Source organism: Manacus vitellinus, unplaced genomic scaffold (genome assembly GCF_001715985.3).
Source record: "Manacus vitellinus isolate BGI_N305 unplaced genomic scaffold, ASM171598v3 scaffold_0_pilon, whole genome shotgun sequence".
Lineage (NCBI taxonomy): Eukaryota > Metazoa > Chordata > Aves > Passeriformes > Pipridae > Manacus > Manacus vitellinus.
The window spans coordinates 37,274,898-37,294,114 of record NW_021938789.1 but is presented as its reverse complement, the minus strand read 5'-3'; positions in this window follow the sequence as shown (position 1 = coordinate 37,294,114).

The following is a 19,217-nucleotide window of genomic DNA, read 5'->3' as shown; positions in this document are numbered from 1 at the left end:
TCATTTGGGATTATATATAATATTACATAGATTTGTATGGAATTTCTCAAAACAACAGATGAAGGTTAAAAAAAAATGAAATGATCGATTAATAAATGTTTTCCTAAAACTAACCCACTGAAGAATTTCTGACTCTCTGTTAGTACTGGCACCAAAGGAGGAAAAGGGAGAAAATAATGGATCAAATGCTGTGCTTCTATGCATAAAGTTTTGTTTTTATTTGTATATCCACTTTGTGGTAGAAAAAAATTTTGCTTAGTTTAAAGGAGTAGGAAAGGTCAAGGATGTATATAGGTACGACTTTTAATGCTTTCTCCGCTAACTGCACAGAAGTCCTGGCAGGAGGCTGCCTTGCATGACTTCTGTTGATACACAGTCACATTTCATGCTTGTAGATACTTTGTGTTTTCAAATAGAGGGGGCTAAGTCAGATCTTTCTAGAAATCCCTGAGAAAAAAAGTCATCTTGGTGTTGTAAAGTCCATAATGCAGAGAATAGACTCTTTGCCTGTTTTAAGTCCCTCTCAGTTCTCACAAATACATTTTCTCACATAACCAAACCGTTGTGTGGTTTCAGCAGTGAGGTTTGCCTGATTTTTGTAGCATCAGGTCTAGAAGTCAAGTAGAGGGTACATGCAGTCCATTTTTCTTGACTTCAGCGTTAATTTCTTTCCTGGGTTTACTTATTTGCTGAATTTCTCTCTGCTGCAGTTTTCTGTCTCTGTGAAAAGGATGTAATTTAAGACTATCCTCTGTCTCTCCAGACTGTTGCATGCAAACCAACATATAAGAAATCTAAGCCAGGTAAAATGTCTCATTGTCCTAATAACAGTCCTTGTTAGGTTCCATCAAAACTAGTGCAGTGTTTGTCCAACATCAGTGTAGTAACATTGCAATAGTAAGTCAAGCAATTCCCTGAGATGATGATGAAAACTAATGCAAAAGCCATCTGAACTGTAGAGTGTAAAGAGCACATTTCAGGTGGCCATGCTTAATTAAGCCTTCAGTGTTTAGGCAAAGAGTTGATTTGCATACTTGAATCTATTTTGCACCTTATTTGATCACTAACTAATCAGTGCATACAGATGATGATCAGATTTCTGATCTGAATACACAAATAGTACCTTGTGAATTCAATCAAGGGCTGTGAAGCTGCAGATTGGGATCTTGAGTTGGAGTGAAAAGTTATTAATAATCCTGTGATTATGAAAGTGGAGGAAGCAAGGTTTTTTTCATTAGCACTTGCTAATTTATTCACATGTGGAAGATATATTCTTGAGAAAGTAAAAATTGACTGTGGACTGACTCCAACTCTGTATCCCAATTTTTATTTTTAAACTTTAACTACAAGAGTGATATAAGTCTTATCACTTACTGAGGAACAAGTGAATGGAATAAGTACTTTCAGTACTTTCAGAGTACTTTCAAAGTGCATTTCCCATTTCTCAGTCTTTCACTTTTCCTGGGGAAAGGAAAAGTTTGTGTAGACACAATGTGAAAGTGCCCACATGGTCTTGCATATTCCATAGATCATTGAGATTATAACACCGTAATTGATTCTTGCTTCCTAATTGCTGTCAGTTTTGTTAGCAGTTAAAGAACCTGTATGGGTGAGTCTGAAATCCATCTTCAAACAAAACTACTGATTCCAGTTGCTGTTTTCCTGTCTTTCTCCTCATTTTTAATTCTGTGTTAATAGTTGAACTGGTAAATTGCAGCTGAACAGCAAGCCACCTTTTCCAAAGGGTACTTCGTTGTGCTGTACATGTTCAATCTTTTAACATAACAAGTATCCTGAAAGCTCTTTCTATTTCCATATTTAAGTATGTAGAGCAGCTGTTATGTAAGGTACACAGGTCCAAAAGAGCAAGATTCTTGGAAAATGTACTGATTCCTTGTAATGTAAGTTATTAGCAACACCTTGATTACCCTTTGCTTATCACTGGAGAGTTCAGCTCTGATTAAAATGTCCAAACTAAAATTCCTTGAGTCCTGAATTATAGAGACAGGAATATCTATAGAAATATCAAGACCAGGTTGAATGGGACTCCGAGCAATCTGATCTAGTAAAAGGTGTCCCTTCCCATGCCAAAGGGTTTTGGGAATTAGGTGGTCTTTAAAGTCCCTATGAACCCAAGCCATTCTATTATCTATTAAAATATCCAAGCAATTTTATATGATCTTAAGAACAAGTTTTAGAACCATATAAAGAACTCAGTCAACTTTTACGGTGGAAGAAAGGCCAAGTTCTATGTTTTTATGCACTGTAACATATTTTTTGTATTTGGGGAAAATTGGTATTTCTTTATTCCCTATAGTTAGGCATCTTTGAAAGTCTGTGAAGTATTATAGGCTTTGGAGTTAGTAAGAAGGGAGATTTAAGTACAATGGAGATGAGACCCAACAGCAGTTTGTGTGAGAAAAGCACGGATCAGTGAATATTTTATAATCCAGATACCTTGTCCGGCCCATTACAATGTTGATTTGAAGGGGCAGAGGAATCTGTAGTCATTCTACCAGTGGGATGAAGTTGAATATTTAGATTACTGTTACTGTCAATATTTCTTCAAACATTTCTATATTCTCTTGTAAAACATTTCATTTTTGGTTTGTATTTCAACAGTTTTTGAGACTGAGGTGCATTCGACTGCTTTACTTATCAGTCATGCAAGTCGCATTTTTAAAAAAGGTTCTAAGTGGTGAGCTTAAATATGTCATGACTTGTATAGTTGCTTTTTATTTTCAGTCTTCTTGTTCAGTGGTCCATAGTTATTTCAACCTTCAAAGTTATTTCTCTCCATGAATATTGTCTACTATAAAGCTCAAGCTATTGAACTATTAGCAGACTTCTCCCTGAAAATGATTAAATTTCAGAACTCTGTTCTTTCAAGGAACTTGACCTCTAACTGGCTTGACCTTCAATTGACTCCCCAGCTTGCTTTGTACTTAACTGAAAGTTTTGTGATGGTAACACCATTAAGCATGCAATTTCCTTTCCCTCTGAAATATTATCTGCATTGGCAAAAGCATATTCATATGTGCAAAAAGTCACTGTTCAAGGGAAAACACTGATGTTTCTTGTTGCACTAGGGTATTCATTAGACATGAGGCAGTGATAAAATGAAATGGCCTCTCTTATGACTAGTGAGGTTTTAATCCAGCATTGTAACCCTGGCCAGTATTTTAATACTTGTGTATTTTACTGAAAAGATGCATTTGATATGCAAGCTATGTTTTTGTTATCTTTTATGTTGCGAAACAACTCGCTGCTGATTTTTAACTGATTTTTTAACTGTGTAGCTGTTTCATTACTAGAAGTTTACTCAACAACAACTTATAAAACAATTTTTAATGTAAAAATTGTAAGATAAATGGGTTTTATATTTTTTAAATTTAATTTACTTTCTTTTTAGATGGAGTAATCAATTAGAATAAGGCAGCTTTTTAAAGTAATGAGATTTTCTTTCATTAGAGTAGACTTTTTTTTAAAATAAATCATTAATCTTGTAGTTAAAGCACTGATTAAGAATATTCTTTGATTTGCATTCCTTTGTCTAAATTTGATCTAGGAGAGAGGCTATTATAAAAGAGGTTGTTAAACCTATTTATTATTAAAAAGTAATATCGCTGATATCTTGTATATCCTTTGCTATTCATCGTCTCTGCTCCATTTTGCTTATTTCACCTAACCTTTCAAGCTCTGAGATAAATTTTTTAATATTAATAAGTTTTTAAATATTTTACTTTTTCATAACTCAAGTACTGGGGGAGTAGTTGAATTAATTCAAAATGCTCACTTCTGCATCTTCAGAGGTGTCAGTGAATGCTTGGAGCTTCAGGCCCCTGGAGCTTTCCAAAGGCCTTTGTTGCACCCATTATCTTTGCTCTGGTGCCCACATTATACACAGCCTGGCTAAGTGTGCACATACTCCACAGTACCTGTACAGAGCACTGAATGTACCCACAGTTGTGGCCTCCATGTTGTGTTTTTGGTGGGAGAAGTCACCTGCTGCATATGAACTTTGTGCTGCCTGACAACAGAGCTCAGCAGTGCAAGGACCTGGTTTTCCATAGACTATGGAGCAGGAGACTTGAAGTTCAGAGATGTGAAGCACTGTAAGAAATGAAATCTAGAAATAGAAATGGTTACAGAAAACTGTCTGTTAGATGATATAAAAAAAGAGACTGGGATATTGGTATCATTTTTATGCCCTGCTGTTTGAAATCCTTTTTGTCATTCAAGTTTGATCATGTAGAGGGTTGATAAAGAAATACAGTGAGTCACAGCTATAGCACACACAAGATTGATGTGAGTGTCCTGTAATGGGTTATTAGTGATCACTGGTTCTACACTGCCTATATCTCAACCTTCTTTAATTGAGGCTAGGGTACTGTTTACATTTTCAGGATCAAGGCTTCTGCTTATATGCAAAAGTGTATGACTTTTTGTGTTTGCCCTTTTTTCTTTCTCACTTGTAAGCAAAACAACTGTATTTTTCTCTCTGCTTGAAGAAAATAAAAAGTATAATAATACTCTACTGTCTTAGGAGGAGGTACAGGTACAAAACAGAAGTTTTCAAATTATCTCCCTTCCCCTACCTCCACTTGCACACCATACTTTAGAACTGAAGCTTCTGCTTTGATGAATTTTAGAAAAAATTTACTTCTCTTACCCAAAATTAAAGGCACTAAGTATAAAAAAGAGTTCCCATATGAAATCTCACAAAGATGCTGCCGGGTAAGTGAGAAGATATTCACATGACTGTAAACATATCTTATTTTTCCATTGCAAAGCAGCCCACAAGTATGAAATATTTATTTTATCTCTTAGGGAGTTATCATCCAAAAAGGAAAAAAAAAATCTTTGTGGTAACATTTCAGATTCTAATTGTATTTCAGAAGCATAACTCTTAATTGGAATTTTTGTGTAAGAGTCTTAAGTGAAACATTTTAAAATCTACATGTAAACTAACAGTTCATAGATGTAAATTGTAATTTTTTTTTTTTTATTATTACTCTCTTCCTTTTGCGACTTTGAACTTATACTTCAAGGTAGGGTTAGAAAAGGGCTGTACATAGCCAGTCATAGATTCCTGGAATTCAGTGTAAATTTAAAATGTATAGCCCCTGTGCAATTAAATGGTGTTTACAGACAGGGTTACTAGCATCACTTCGTAAAAGCTTCTGATAAAAAGAATGTACCACTCTAATGCTCCAGACCAAAGGAGGATACAGAAGAGACACTTGTCTGGAAGAGAAAACAGCTCCTTCATGCAAAGCTGTGAACACTAGTGCATTATAAATGAAGATCTTGCAGGTGTTGACACTTCATCTTCTCTCCAGTTAACAATGGCTGAAGATATTCTGTGCAGGAATTTAGAGCTGTAGATTGTTTTTTAATTTTATTATCCCTGGTATGTGTTGTGTCAATTTTATTAAGTTGCGTTGATAGATCTGTCATTGACGTATGTTCACCATGTTTGTTTACCATGTTTGTTTTAGGTTTGCAGGTGTGTGCTAGGCTGGAGTATGTTTTGTTATGTACCCAAGTAATGAGATCCCAAAAGCAGAACAGGTGTGGTGTCAAGTCAAATGGTCAATGAGTACTTTCTAAGATAATTTAATACTACTTTTTAAACCTAGCCTTTTTTGTGATAAAAGTAATACTATTACAATTGGATGGTAATTTCTATTCAATTAACTTTTAGACCTATGGGAAACCTGTAGGAGAACTACAACTCACCTTCCCTAGGGATGCCTCTCCTAGGGACAGTTCCCTCGTGGCGGCTGTGTCTGGAGTCCTTGTCTGGAACTTTACACTGTACACCTTGGCTGTAGCTGAGGCTTTGCCTTGTGTACAGACTGCTGATTATGATTGGACTTGGTTATTAAGTAATGGTTTTGGCTAATTATTATGTTACCCCACCTTTGTTGGTAATTACCCAGTGTTACAGTCATATCTTAGAATTGAATACTTTTTGTTTGTTGGGTGAGATTCTTTTCAAACTCTTCACTGTTTCTTTCATGTCACGCAATGATCTTTGCAGGTACTTGAGCATCTCATGTGGAAAGGCTTGTTCTGGTGCTATTTGTTGGAGATGGAAGCTGTGTGATTTAATTATGAGTCTAAGAACACTCTTGGAAGCGTAGAAGTGAAGAGAAATAGGTTTGTCATACTCTGCCTCTGTGATTGCAGGGGGCTGCCATAGGACAGTGTGATGATTAGCTATGTCAGGGCACACAGTGATAATTCCTCAGAATTCATACTTGTGGCAATGTGCTGTTTATCAACCACTTATGCAACAGCTCCTGCCCTTGTGGTGGAGTGTGTTTGCTCCTCCAGCCAGAAACTTGTCCTATTCACTTAGCCTTAGACTTCAGTTTACAGCCTGCTTATCTTCAAAGATGGCAGTAAATTCTCTTGATGGAGCTCAGAGATTGTGTTCCAGAGGCTGAACTTCCATCTAATCCCTCCCTAACTTTAGGCCACCTAAACTTGTCTTACTCGGGTTTAGAGCTTCATGCCAATGCAATGTGCAGTCTAATTCACTTTTCAGAAGTAATTGGTTTGTTATTGCTCTGCTGAAAGAATTTATCTGACTTAAAAGGAAAAAATAAAACAAATCTCTAGCCACCATTTTTAAATTGCAGGAAGAATGGTCTAAAAATATGAGGACTCGTATTTTTTTTTATATGAACTACTTTTCTGTGGTCACTTCTATACAGTCACTGGAAATTATTTCTGCCTAGAGCTGTTTTGTGATATAGAAAAAAATTCTTTCTGTAACAGTATCTTTATACTTTCCTATAAAATTTTTATGAGCAGTATTTTTGTACTTTCCTACATAAGCTAGATATGATTACAATGCAATGTGTATTTCTTCTAAGAGTGACCTTTAGAAAAGTGATAGTTGTGTCTCAAGTATTAGGCAAGATAACAAAGTTGGAAGCAGTGGTGGAAGCTTTTTAAGTGTTGCAGTGGGTATCTCAAATCTAAAAGTGTGTTTGGAGGAAAAGGGAATAAAATGGGGGGGGGGGGAGGTGCAACCAATACTGGTAGGCATACTTTTTCTTTGGGAAGAAAGAAAAGAAACCTGGACAGGGAGATAAGTTGAGATCTGAGGCTTTAGAGCATTTGGTGCCACAAAGCATGACTGTCTTGGCACCTGTAAATAAAATTCTACTTGCCAGAGAAAGGGGTGGGGGGTTGTTGGTTTAGGAATAACTTCTGGCAACAGTTGTTTGCAAAATAACAGGTAAGGAAGGATCAACACTGGAATGAAAAACTAGCAAGCTGGATCAATGGTTTTTGATCCATAAAGGGAAGTTCTTAGGCCAAACCTCAAGAATATAGTGCAACAACTGCCTTCCTGAAGATACAGGAATGAGAACAAGAAATGCCCAATGAGCTGCTTGCAAAGCTTCTGATGTCTAGGTTTGAACTGTATGAGAAAGAGGTGGTCTCCTGAAGGACTGACCTGTGGAGATAGCATTATCTTGATGAATAAAGGTTGACTGCTGGGCTAGTGTAGCTGGAGTCTCGGATGCTTCTGCAGTTCTGTCAGAACTGTATTTGCTGATTGCTTGACTTCTTTTTCCAAGTAAATGTAAAAAATTTTCTGTGACTAGAGAGACTCAAATTTATACTGAAATGTGGGATAGATTGCCATTCCTTGGGAAGCAAAGTTAAAGAGAAAAAAGGATATAACTTATGATGCTGCTTCGTACCTTACTAAATTACTTCTAATCTGTGTATCCTTCTTCTTACAATAAATTTACTAGAATAGGGACAGTCTATTATTATGCTGGGCATTGTCTTACACAGAGTAATGTTACCATTAGTACCATTATTCTAGAAATCATCCACAGTGCCCGATTTCCTTTGGTATGCTTGCAGGTGGATGTGATTGCAGGGAACATTTCCATTTGTTACAGTGTTTGGAGTTCTGGAGTTCAAACATCCTAACTCTTTTACAGAATCTGCAGGTTGAGTAGGTTTAATGTATCGCTTATATGTCATGTCTGTATTTATTGCAGAATCTCCTCAATTTACTCTGAAGTTATGAGATTTTGGACTCTTTAGGATCTCTGTATTATCTCTGTTCCTTTAAACTCTTACCTAGCTGTTCATGCAGAAATGTTTGTGCCTTTCAGAATGGTTTTTTCCTTTTGCTTACCTTTGCTTTGTTGAACCCAGGCTCTGAGATTTTTGAATAGTTGCGAAAGGCATCTTTGTTTCAATGGTAAAGTGTGATTTTATTCTGATCTGTCTGTGGATTAGTATATTTTCATTCTTCTCCTGGTTTGCTGAGAAGGCAAAAATGCAATTCAAAAGTAAGCAATTAATGTTCATTATTTATTCCTTCAAATGAAAAATTTCCTCAAAATATTTGATCAGTAAAGTCTTTGTACAGGTCAGGACAATGCGGGCATCCACGAATAACACTTGATCTAATTGTGTGCATATTCGTTATGTAAGCCACATCATGTAGGACAAGTGAAAGCCGTATTTTTTTTCCTGGAAAAATCAGGTTCTTATCTTTAGGCCACTGCTTACTCCTTTTTAATGGTCATTCAGTATACGAGTATATCAGTATTCATCATCACTCTTTACTCTCTAGGAAAATATTCTCTGTGTGCAGTGGGCACAAAACCCCTCAGTAATTTTACAACTAGGTGTGCTGTCACTATTTTCTCCCATAAATCCAGACTGCTGCATTTTATCCACTGGTACAAACCTAAAATGAAATTTCCATTATCAAATCTGCACAGAATAAAACTCTTTGTCTGCCAATTGCTATTATAAACAAGCATGCTGAGAAGCTGAAAGGCTACAGTAGGAAAGTGCTGGTTTGTTATTCAGTGGCTAGTCCTCTGTGGTGGGAGTCCTGGATAATCATTGTAGTGTATAATTTTCTCTGTTCGATGAAAGTTAGGAAATCTGCTTTATTATCCAGTGTAAAATAATTCTGTACTGAAATAGAACAGTTTGAAGGTATCTGGATAGAATAACCACAGCAGTGTAGCTAAGAAATAAAATGTGGATTGAATTGAAAGGGGAAGAATTGGTCTCTTTAGTTCATATTACAGCATGACAGGTGTCAGGTTGCTAATGCATTGATCTCCTTGTTTCCATGGCTTGGGGCTTACAAAAGCTCAAGAACTTCGGTTATTTCTTATTTTTTATTTGGACAGGACACGTTTCAGTGCTGATACTAGCACATCATTCTCTACTGGCCCTAAGCCAAGCTGGAGCATGAGATTTTGCTAAACAGTTGTTTGTGAGTCAATGCTGGTGTATGGAACTGGTGTGGAACTCACCAGTGGAGGGTTGAAAATTGGAGGGTGATGGGGATTTTGTTGTTGTCATCTTGGTTTTTTATCTCACTACAAAGAAAAGCCTGTTTGACTTCTGAAATATGTAAAGTAAGCATTCAGAAAACGCTAGTCATTTTATTCTTAATTAATACATCATAAATAAACCAAATTATGTTCTTTTTTACTTAAATAGGCACAGGAAAATTGAGATATTATTTTAAGGGTGAAAATTAGGGCCACACAGTAAACAGTTTTTTTGTAGTATGAGTGGTTGAGAGTTGCACAGCAGTTACATTCTGCAGCCACTAGGAATAGGTTCACACAAGCTCATTTCCTTTATAAACATAAGTATTTGAATTCTCAAGCAGTCTCTTGGGAAATTAGACTTGGCCACAACAATAGCCTCAGAGAGTATTTCCTTGATCTCTTTGCATCTGGTAAGTGTTAATATGGATCAAATAAAGGCTTTTTTGCAGAGTACATGTATGTTTGTATCTTACCTGAAAAATAAAAGCAGAGGTTACAACAGTCCAACTATCCCCAGATATTTTGAACCCATGCTATCCTGATACCTTTCTTTAATGTATTTTCTTTACTCATTCATCTCTTTCACCTTGCAGGCCAATCTAGTGGAGATGCTTGTGTCCATTTCAAGGGCTAATATGGTATAAAGTGGCAGTACAAAGCTTAGAACAAAACTGTAAAACCATTGTAAAACATCGCCTTTGCATTTTAAAATTGTCCTAAGTGTGTGACTCCAACATACCTCTTATGTCTGCTATTAGTGGTTCAGTTGTCCTTGCAGCATGTATGTACGCAGACGTGTCTCCCATGCTGAACTTACCTGCTACTCTGGTCAGTCCTAGGAGTGCTTTTTTTGCTCTCAGTACTCAGTGAATTCCCAGTGCTCTGACTCCTCTAAGCAAGGCCACAGCAAATGGTGACTTTTAAGCATGACCTGTGTCTATAGACATTTTAATAGTAGGAACTATATAGATTGAATGAATTACTGAATAATCTCCCTCGTGAGATCCCACCTGCAGTATTACATCAAGGTCTGAGGTCCTCAACACAAGAAGGTTGTGGACCCTACTAGAGAGTGTCCAGAGGATGGCCACAAAGATCATTAGGGATATGGAGCACCTCTCCTATGAAGTCAGGCTGAGAGAGCTGGGGTTGTTCAATGTCAGGAAGAAAAGGCTTTTGGGAAACCTTCCAGCAGCCTTGCAGTATTTTAAAGTACTTTAAGGGCGCTTATAAGATGGAGGGTAAGGGACTTTCTGTACAGGCAGATAGTGACAGTACAAGGGGCAATGGTTGTAAGCTGAAAGAGGGCAGGTTTAGATTACAAAATCACAGAATATACTGATTTGGAAGGAACCCACAAGGGTCATAGAGTCCAACTCTTAGCCTTGTACAGGACCATTCCCAAGAGTCCTGTAGGAAGAAATTCTTTACTGTGAGGGTGGTGAGGCACTGGAACAGTTTACCCAGAGAAGTTGTGGATGCCCCATCTCTGGAAGTATTTCAGGCTGGTCTGGATGGACCTCTGAACAGCCTAGTTTAGTGGTGGTGTCCCTGTACATGGGCAGGGGGGTTGGAACTAGATGATCTTTGAGGTTCCTTCTGACCTAAACCTTGCTGTGATTCTTTGATTCTGTACTGATTATTTGGGACTGTAATACCAATTATTTGGGAAAATGTTAAGTGCCATTTGGGCATATGAGAGGCATATTATCTCATTTGCAGTCCCAAAGTCCAAGTTCAGTTAAAATACCCAGCATATTTTAATGTTTTATTTGGAAGAACTCATGTGCTCTGTACAGTAAACATGAGATTAATTTTCTGCATATGAATACTCTCAGCACTTTCAATTGGATTTTAGACATATACTTAAAGTATATGCCTTAATACCTCAGTGAGTTTCAAGCAATCAATGACAAATCTGTCAAAAAGCGATGTATTTTCCTTAAGCTGTGCAATTAAGGGTGACTATTTTGTTATAGTATAGTATGGCCAGTCTTTGCGAACGAAGATTTGGGAAAGGTCATTACCCTTCGAGCCTGCGCAGTGGATGTTTTAGGTGAGACCCAGTGTGCGCTGAACTGAGCCCACCCTTTAATCCTGAGGTTCATCTGCCAGGGCCGAGCGAAGCTCGGATGGTGGCAGGGAGGTCCTCAGGACGTAGGTTTGCTTAGAGTGACCTTCTCTTAGATGGATGGCCTTGCAGGGCTGACGAGCTCCATCTGCCCGGAGGGGTTCCCTGACCAGGAATCGAACCCAGGCCGTGGCGGTGAGAGCGCCGCATCCTAACCACTAGACCACCAGGGGGCCCCCCTATTTTGTTATAGTGTTTAAGCATTGACGGACTTCATGTGAGAGGTTTCTAAGGTGTATTTTGTGACTTATTCACTTTAATATAAAGTCCAATTTTTTATATGTAAGGATTGAAAGTGATGTAATTTATTTGTTGTAAATACACAGCAAATGTTATTGTTGTCCAGAGTACTGGGGAGGGGAAACTCTTGCATGTTTAACTCCCCACCCCACTTCATACTCCTTCACTGGAATGTTGAATTGTTGTTTACTTAAGAATTGATATCTATGAAACAGAATTCCTTCAAAGTGTTCTGCAGGTCATATTCACAATCCTTGCTATAATTACAGAATAAAGGCAAGTTCTCCCTCTCTTCTCAAATATTTCTAAAACCTTACCTTATATTACTTGTACTTTTTCAATGGAAATAAGTCTGATGGGTTTCATACCTAAGGGAATGATTTAAGAGAGGTAGTGAATGATAAGGAGCTGATAGCTCCACAGGATATAAAGTGAAAACATATGCATCTAGTTCTAGTCACAGGAGCTTTTATGAAATAAAAATGTTTCGGTGGTAATACTATGACCAACATGTGTTGAGATGCCATTAACTATTCAAGATACATCTCCTGAATATCCTCTGAAGTAATTTATTGACAAAGGATAACTCTATTTTGGGTTATAACTTTAAAACAATACTGCATAAAAAGAAGTCATAAAAAGGCTTTGAATGAACAACAGTTATTGACAATTCCACAGGCTTTGCTGAGGAAATACAGTCATTTCATGAGTGTTTCCATAAAGGCTTCCATTGATAGGTTTTTATTTTTTTAAAACTTTTCTAATTATAGTGTCACAGTGGATCACTTTGAATACTACTGCTTAAATTATGAAGCATTTATTGCCTTAATTTAGAATGCCATTCTGAGAGTACCACTCCCAGTTTTCCGGTAATGAGTTTTGCCTCATTTCAACAACTTGTAATTGCCATGTCATATCAAATATAAAGAAGTTGCTTTTCTTTTTTTTTACCTTTTTCTTTTAAATTGTGTTTACTAATTATAGATTCATTTTCATGTCATGATTCAGTAGGAGAAAACAAATGTCAGTATTCACAGATTCTTCCTCCCTTTTTAAGTATTTCTCTAGAAAGTGTATGCATATTATCCTGATATTTTTATAGAAATGTCTATATAACGATGCCTTAAGAGTCTTTTAGTTTTTTAGTTTTTCTAATTTTTATAAGCTTTATAAGTAGTTATATAGTAGAAGTAAATTTTAGAAGCAGCAGACCTCATTCCTTTACCCTTTAGCACAGTAGTTTACACATTCCTCAACCCCTACATACCCCATTCCATGCACCCCATATTGATATGCCCTGAATTCCATTAGAAAATGTTTAGTCTCTTGTCAAAGTAGGCCCATTTTTTTTTAGAGAACTCTTGTACCCTGTCCTGGACCGCAAGAGTACAGTCAAGAACTGAGTGACTGTGTACCCTTTGTGCTCTGAAGAAGATGATGAAGAAGTGGTCCTGAAAGAACCCCCAGCCCCAATTCCAAGGGGGTGGGATGGGAGTGGATCAAGGCAAAAACCACAGGGTGGGAGAACTTCGGATTGGACAGGCAGTATTATAAATTGTAACAACTGAGGCATGGGGGTATGCGCACGTCTTGTTACTTAATTAAATCATTTTCTTATCTCCAATTAAAGTGCTTTGGCATTTTTTTTCCTCAGCTCCTGCAGGCGAGAATAAAGAAATAGTTAAGCATGTTCTCTTAGGGAGAACTACATGTGTATAGCTTTTACTATAGGAGGGGAGAATCAACAGCTCCCTTGACCATAAGGATTTCATCTGTGTTTCCATATTTGTTGAGATTGTCATATAATTATAATGTACTACATTTTTCTTAAGCTTTAAGACTCTTAATTACTTTGTTGTGGTGAATATGTGCCAACCTTAATACCTGAAGGTATTTTATTATAAATAATTTATTTTTCTTCCTATTTTTCATATTATTGCTTGTCCTGTACAATAATAGTTTATTGCTGGTTTCTAAAGTTTGTTACTGTTTCATACTAAATGTTGTCTTAGAGATTTTTTTTTCATCATGGTAAGTATCTTCAAAGATATGTTGGCGTATTTCATGTTTTACTTCATGATTTCTTTGAGAATGACTCACTAATTCATCCTTTTTGTCTTGCATCTTGTTTTAACTTCCACTGGTATCAACCAGTAGCTTTATTTTACCCAATTTGGTATAATTTTGCTAAATCTTGAAGTGTAAGAACTATTTTGTCAAAAATTTTTGAGGACTAATGTGTATGAGAAAATACTATGCAGTTATTCCTGCTATCACTTGTGCTTGGTAGAAGTTCGCCGTGTAAATCTGGTGTGGAATAGTAAGCACGCAATAATATATCAAGTTTATGATGAGCACACAGTACCAGTGAGCAAAGACAAATAAAAAGTTAAAGGTCTGAATCAGTGCCACTGAGACCAATGGGAAAATTTCAGTCAAGGTCTTAGAGTAGTCTTAATGGAAATGCAGCACTCAGGTATTGGTAATATTGGCATTTCAACTGACATGTGGAAACATACCATTCATGACCATAATTTTGCACAGACTTGCAAAAGCAAATCCTCGGATCTATTTGGGAATGCTTTATGTAAGTTACTGAGGATGTGGTTACTTTTCTTGTATATATGTTCTGTTCAGGTCAGAGATTACATATGGGCCACAGAGGAAATTCCACATGATTGTCCTGATCAGATGAATTTTGCTCTCCAAAATATTGTTCAGTATTTTCCTTAAATACTTAATTGGAAGAGGATTTTTTACATTATTTTCTTTATGTGATACAATAATCTTTTGACTCCAAGTGTTTATTTTTGTGCTGCTCTCTCTAAAATTTAAAAAAATAGTGGAGTAATATGCAAAACATAAAACTTTTACAGTTGTTATGATTTGTGTGGTATTGTACTTCACCAGCAGTGGTACAGCCAGAGAATACTTAAATGATTTGAAAAATGTGACATAAGAACTTTTTATTAAGGGTAAAATAATTTTCCAAGTCGGTAGTCAAAGATCATTTACATTTGGTCATTCTTTACCTTTTCTTTTATGTTTTCAGAGAATGCAGTCTATTGTATTCTCAACTCTTGCAGAAAATAAATAAGGGGTCTTAGATTTTTCTTTTTTTTGTTTCATTATACATATGTATTTCCTTCTTTAATCACCGGTTGCCCTTTCTGTGCATCAGGGTGTTTTTTGTGATAATAAATTATTTGAACTGCTAAAGAGACTGGAAAATGCATAGAACTTGTGTGGAAATATAGAAGTCTGGTAAAATTTATCTGACAACACTATTCCTAATCTGGAATTATATGTTGACCTATTCAAGGCAGATTTCTTGCATAAATGACCAGTGAGAAGTATTTGAAAGTCAAAATAGTGACCCTATTGTCTGTATAGGTATCTGTAAATAAGATTGAAATGGGCAGATAGACTGACAAAGATTCATTGCTATCTGGCTGTTGCCTTTTGTTTGCTGCATGAAAATATCAAAATGTTTTAGGTCCATGATGGATTAGTGTAGGAAGTGCTTACATTTCAAAATCCATGATGGGTCATGAAAGCCAGTTCTCTTCAGCTCCATGTAATGTAACCATCCTTCAGGGTCTTTGTTGTTTTTTTTTGTACAGAGTCATGTCGACTCTGTAAATATTTGTGTCCTAGTGGTATGATTCAGTAGAACAAGAATTGACCAGTGGGAACCTGACTCCTTACCTTAACCACTTTCTATAGGGTGGACTCCACCTATATGTGTGGTCTGGAACTTCTTTCAAGGTAAGACATTTAAAATGCAAACAATCCATTTTAGTTACGTGCAAAGAAATCTCAGTTATTTGTTTGAGGATCTGTTTTTGTAATTAGCAAGAAATACTTGCCTTGACAGTGGTATTGTTTTGGAGAATGTGTGATTTATTGGGAAAGTTGTCTTAGGGGGTTTTTTTGTGTTTTTTTTTTTTTTTTCTTTAATTTGTTGTTATGGGATATGTCCCTCTAAAATAATTCAGATAAATGCATTGTGTATGGAATGAGAATGCAGGATTTTTAAAAGCTTTACAGGTCCCTAGTACTATTTTAATAGTAAAAAAATGGGTAAATAAAACAGTTGATACAGAAGGGTCATACTGATGATGGGATCTGTAGGAATCTTTTGTGTTTTCCTGTTATGGGATATACTGAGTTATATTGTTATTTCAGAAAAAGAGTCATCCGATTATCAAACAAGCGTCGGGTTTCTGGGTTTTTCCTAAAGGAAGGCTTCTGTGGATATCCTGCATTCCCTGTCTGAAGTATGACATCGAGCTCCTATTTCAGGTGTTTTGCAAATAGACCCAACATGGATTTTCCAAGACTTGCTGCTGCCTCTGATACCCTTCATGTAAGAAAAAATGTTTAATTAATCTCTCAGAGAACCCTTCAGTGATGTATGGATAATGATTTGGTGGGGAAGGGGGATGGGAAGGGGAGCCTAGCTGATTTGTAATTGTTTCAGTCTGTTGGAAAGTTTTGTACTTCACAACAGGCATTTAGTGTGTTATTGTTATGGTTAGATGACAAACTAAGTTTTTATAGCAGCTATCAACCTTTATTTTCTGTTTAAAAAGGGAAAAAATCATTTCATTAAACAGTAGAAAGTAGATTGTGGAATATAAAATGTAAGCACCTTTTAAAATTTTTCATAGTGACTTTTTAAAAATGAAGGGATATGGAAAGGGAGGAGTTCAAAAATTTCACCCTTTGGCAGTTTCTTTTTTTAGTTTCTTTTGTTCTTCTTTGTAGTGGATTCTAAGAAATGAGAAATTTTCTGGAATCTGTTTTGTCTGTATTATTCATTGTAGTATTGATATCTATATAAATATTGATATATTTATATAGGTATATTTATATTCATACTGATAATTTACTAATATTCATCTGTAGGGAATTTTGTAAGCTGTCATGTGTAGTATAAAATGCGTGTGAGTGATCCATTGAATATTGAATTAATAGAATCACAGAGTAATTCAGTTTGGAACAGATCTCAGAAGGTTTCTAATCCAACTTACTGTTCAAAGCAGGGTCAGTCCTGAGGTCTGCCTGGGCTGCTCAAGGCTTGATCCATCTGGATTCTGAAAGCCTCCAAGTCTGGAAACTGCACAACCTCTTTGGGCAGCCTGTCCCATTGCCTGACTGTCCTAACAGTGAAAAAGTGTCAGGTTGATCAGGAATGATTTACCTGTGGTAAATCCATGCTGACTGTTCTTCATTGCCAAGTTTGGCCCATACTAAGCAAACTGAAAGTTAAATAACTTCTCAAGTTCATGAAATGTGGCAGTTTTGTTAAGGAGTAATTTCAGAGGACCTGCAGTATACATTGGAAATACAAATGGAAACATTTTGAAGGTCTGGTGGGTACTACTAACCTTCTACCCTTTATCTCAAATTCAGTTTCTCTATGTCTTTGCATTTAATTTATATTCCTGCTGTATAAGGTCTTAGGCACAAGGGAAAGCGGGAAAAGTTGTTATAGATGTTTTTTATTTCAGAAGGTGACTGATTTTTTTGTAGTTAGTTCTAAAATTTCTGTCAGTGTTTTGTCATTCTGAAATGTCTCTGAGCCACTGAGAATCTTTTATTTGGTACTGCAGTAAAAATAACAGATGTTTTAAGAAAGTCACAATCATGCAACTGATAAACCTGTATAAAAGCGTGAATCTTCTTTGCTCTTAAACAAGAAGCAGTTGTCTATAAAAGCAACAGTATTTCAATGAGAGTATCTCAGTTTAACCAGCTTTCAGTGGCATTTAATTAGAGGAAATATTAGAGGGGCTTAATAGCACAATACCTCCACTGTCTTGTTTTTAATGTCACATTTCTTCCTATTCCTTTTAGTTTTATGACATAGGCCAGTATACGACATGACTAGACCCAAGCTTATACAGAATGACGTATTCTGTTTTCTAGTCAGAATGTTTAAGCCTCATGTCTCAACTGGGACAGAAACAGCAATGTTGAATATAGATGTATATTTTACAGCCTGGCTGTCAGAGATGTATGGTCCATAGGTAGACCTAATATTTTTTTAATATGTCTGAGGAAAGAATTAATGAAACCAGATTTTAAAACCTATTTGGATATGGATTCTCTTAGCTATGGACATAAATGAGAATGTGAGGGAATGGTCTGTAGGAAATATTGAGTCAATCTCTTGCAGGCATGTAGAGAAATTATTAGGCACAAGGTCTTGAATATGTTTATTTCTTTCCCATTTGAATTAAACATTCTCTAAATGGTAAATTAATCTAACATCTGAAAAAACTGTGAAGCATAGAGGGTTTAAACATAGTAGATCAACTGTAGCTACCAAATCAATTCTACATAAGCAGACTTTTCCTTTTCAGTCTAGCTCCCAGTTATATTTGTTGGATGGATTAAGGAGCAGTTAACCAAGAAATATGAATATTTCTAAGGGTATGTAATCTAGTGTAGAATAGGGGTACCTCAACTGTGGTAAACAAGTGTCTCTTGGAGTCAACCTTCATTCATTAACATGGAGTTAATGATCTAAGTTTTATTACATAAATAAAAATACTACTAGTTTAAGAAACAATTTCTATTTTTTATAAAATGGAGCATAAAAACCATAATGTTGTATATACTTAATGAGCAACATTTAAATTCTGATAAAGAATGATTCCCCCCATCTCGTAACTAAAAAGAAGTTAGCAGAGTCTTGCAGGCATGTTCTAGGTTAGTGAGTTATTCTGTTGCTTATTGTGCAGTTAAATGAAATAGCTTAATATATATAGTAGGTTTTTAATTTCATCTGTTCTTTTCAAAATTGCAATGAATTCTACAGCTAATGTAGAAAAAAAGAGTGAGCATGAAGGAGATGCTTGTGAACATAGGCAAAGCCAACTAAATTAAAGGTAGCAGTGGTGGTCAGTCACCAAGCTGTTTGAGCATGTAGACAGAGGCTCATCATACAACCCTTATTTCTATTATTTGTTTTTATTTGGTTTACTCTGCAAGATTTACAAAATGAGAACCAGTGACTTGCCTTGTGTGCTGTTTGGAATTACTTTGTTTTAGAGTAAAGTCACCACAATTGAAGGTAGAAGTTGAAAAATTGAGAGCCTGTATTTTCTCTGTAAGAATAAATGTATTTGAACAACGAAAAAAATAATTATTGTTTACATATTCTTCTGTAACATGGATGTTACAATGCAAGATAGCATTTGAAGTTCCTTAACCTATTTAGGACTAAAGTTATAACTTACTTTGGAGAGTTATGTCTAATGATCTATCATTAATAACGAGCATTTGAGCATCCTTAAGGGTTTGATTTTAACTCATGATGAAAACAAGCTGTTAAAAACATAAGCTGTAAAAAGGTGATTCAAGTAATATAAAATTGTTCTCAGATCCAGATAATGATTTTATTCTGGCTTTTTTAATATTTGACTTGTGTATTACATCACTCTTTTTTCATTTCAAAGTTACCTGAAATGAACCAGAAAGAATAGTGCTAA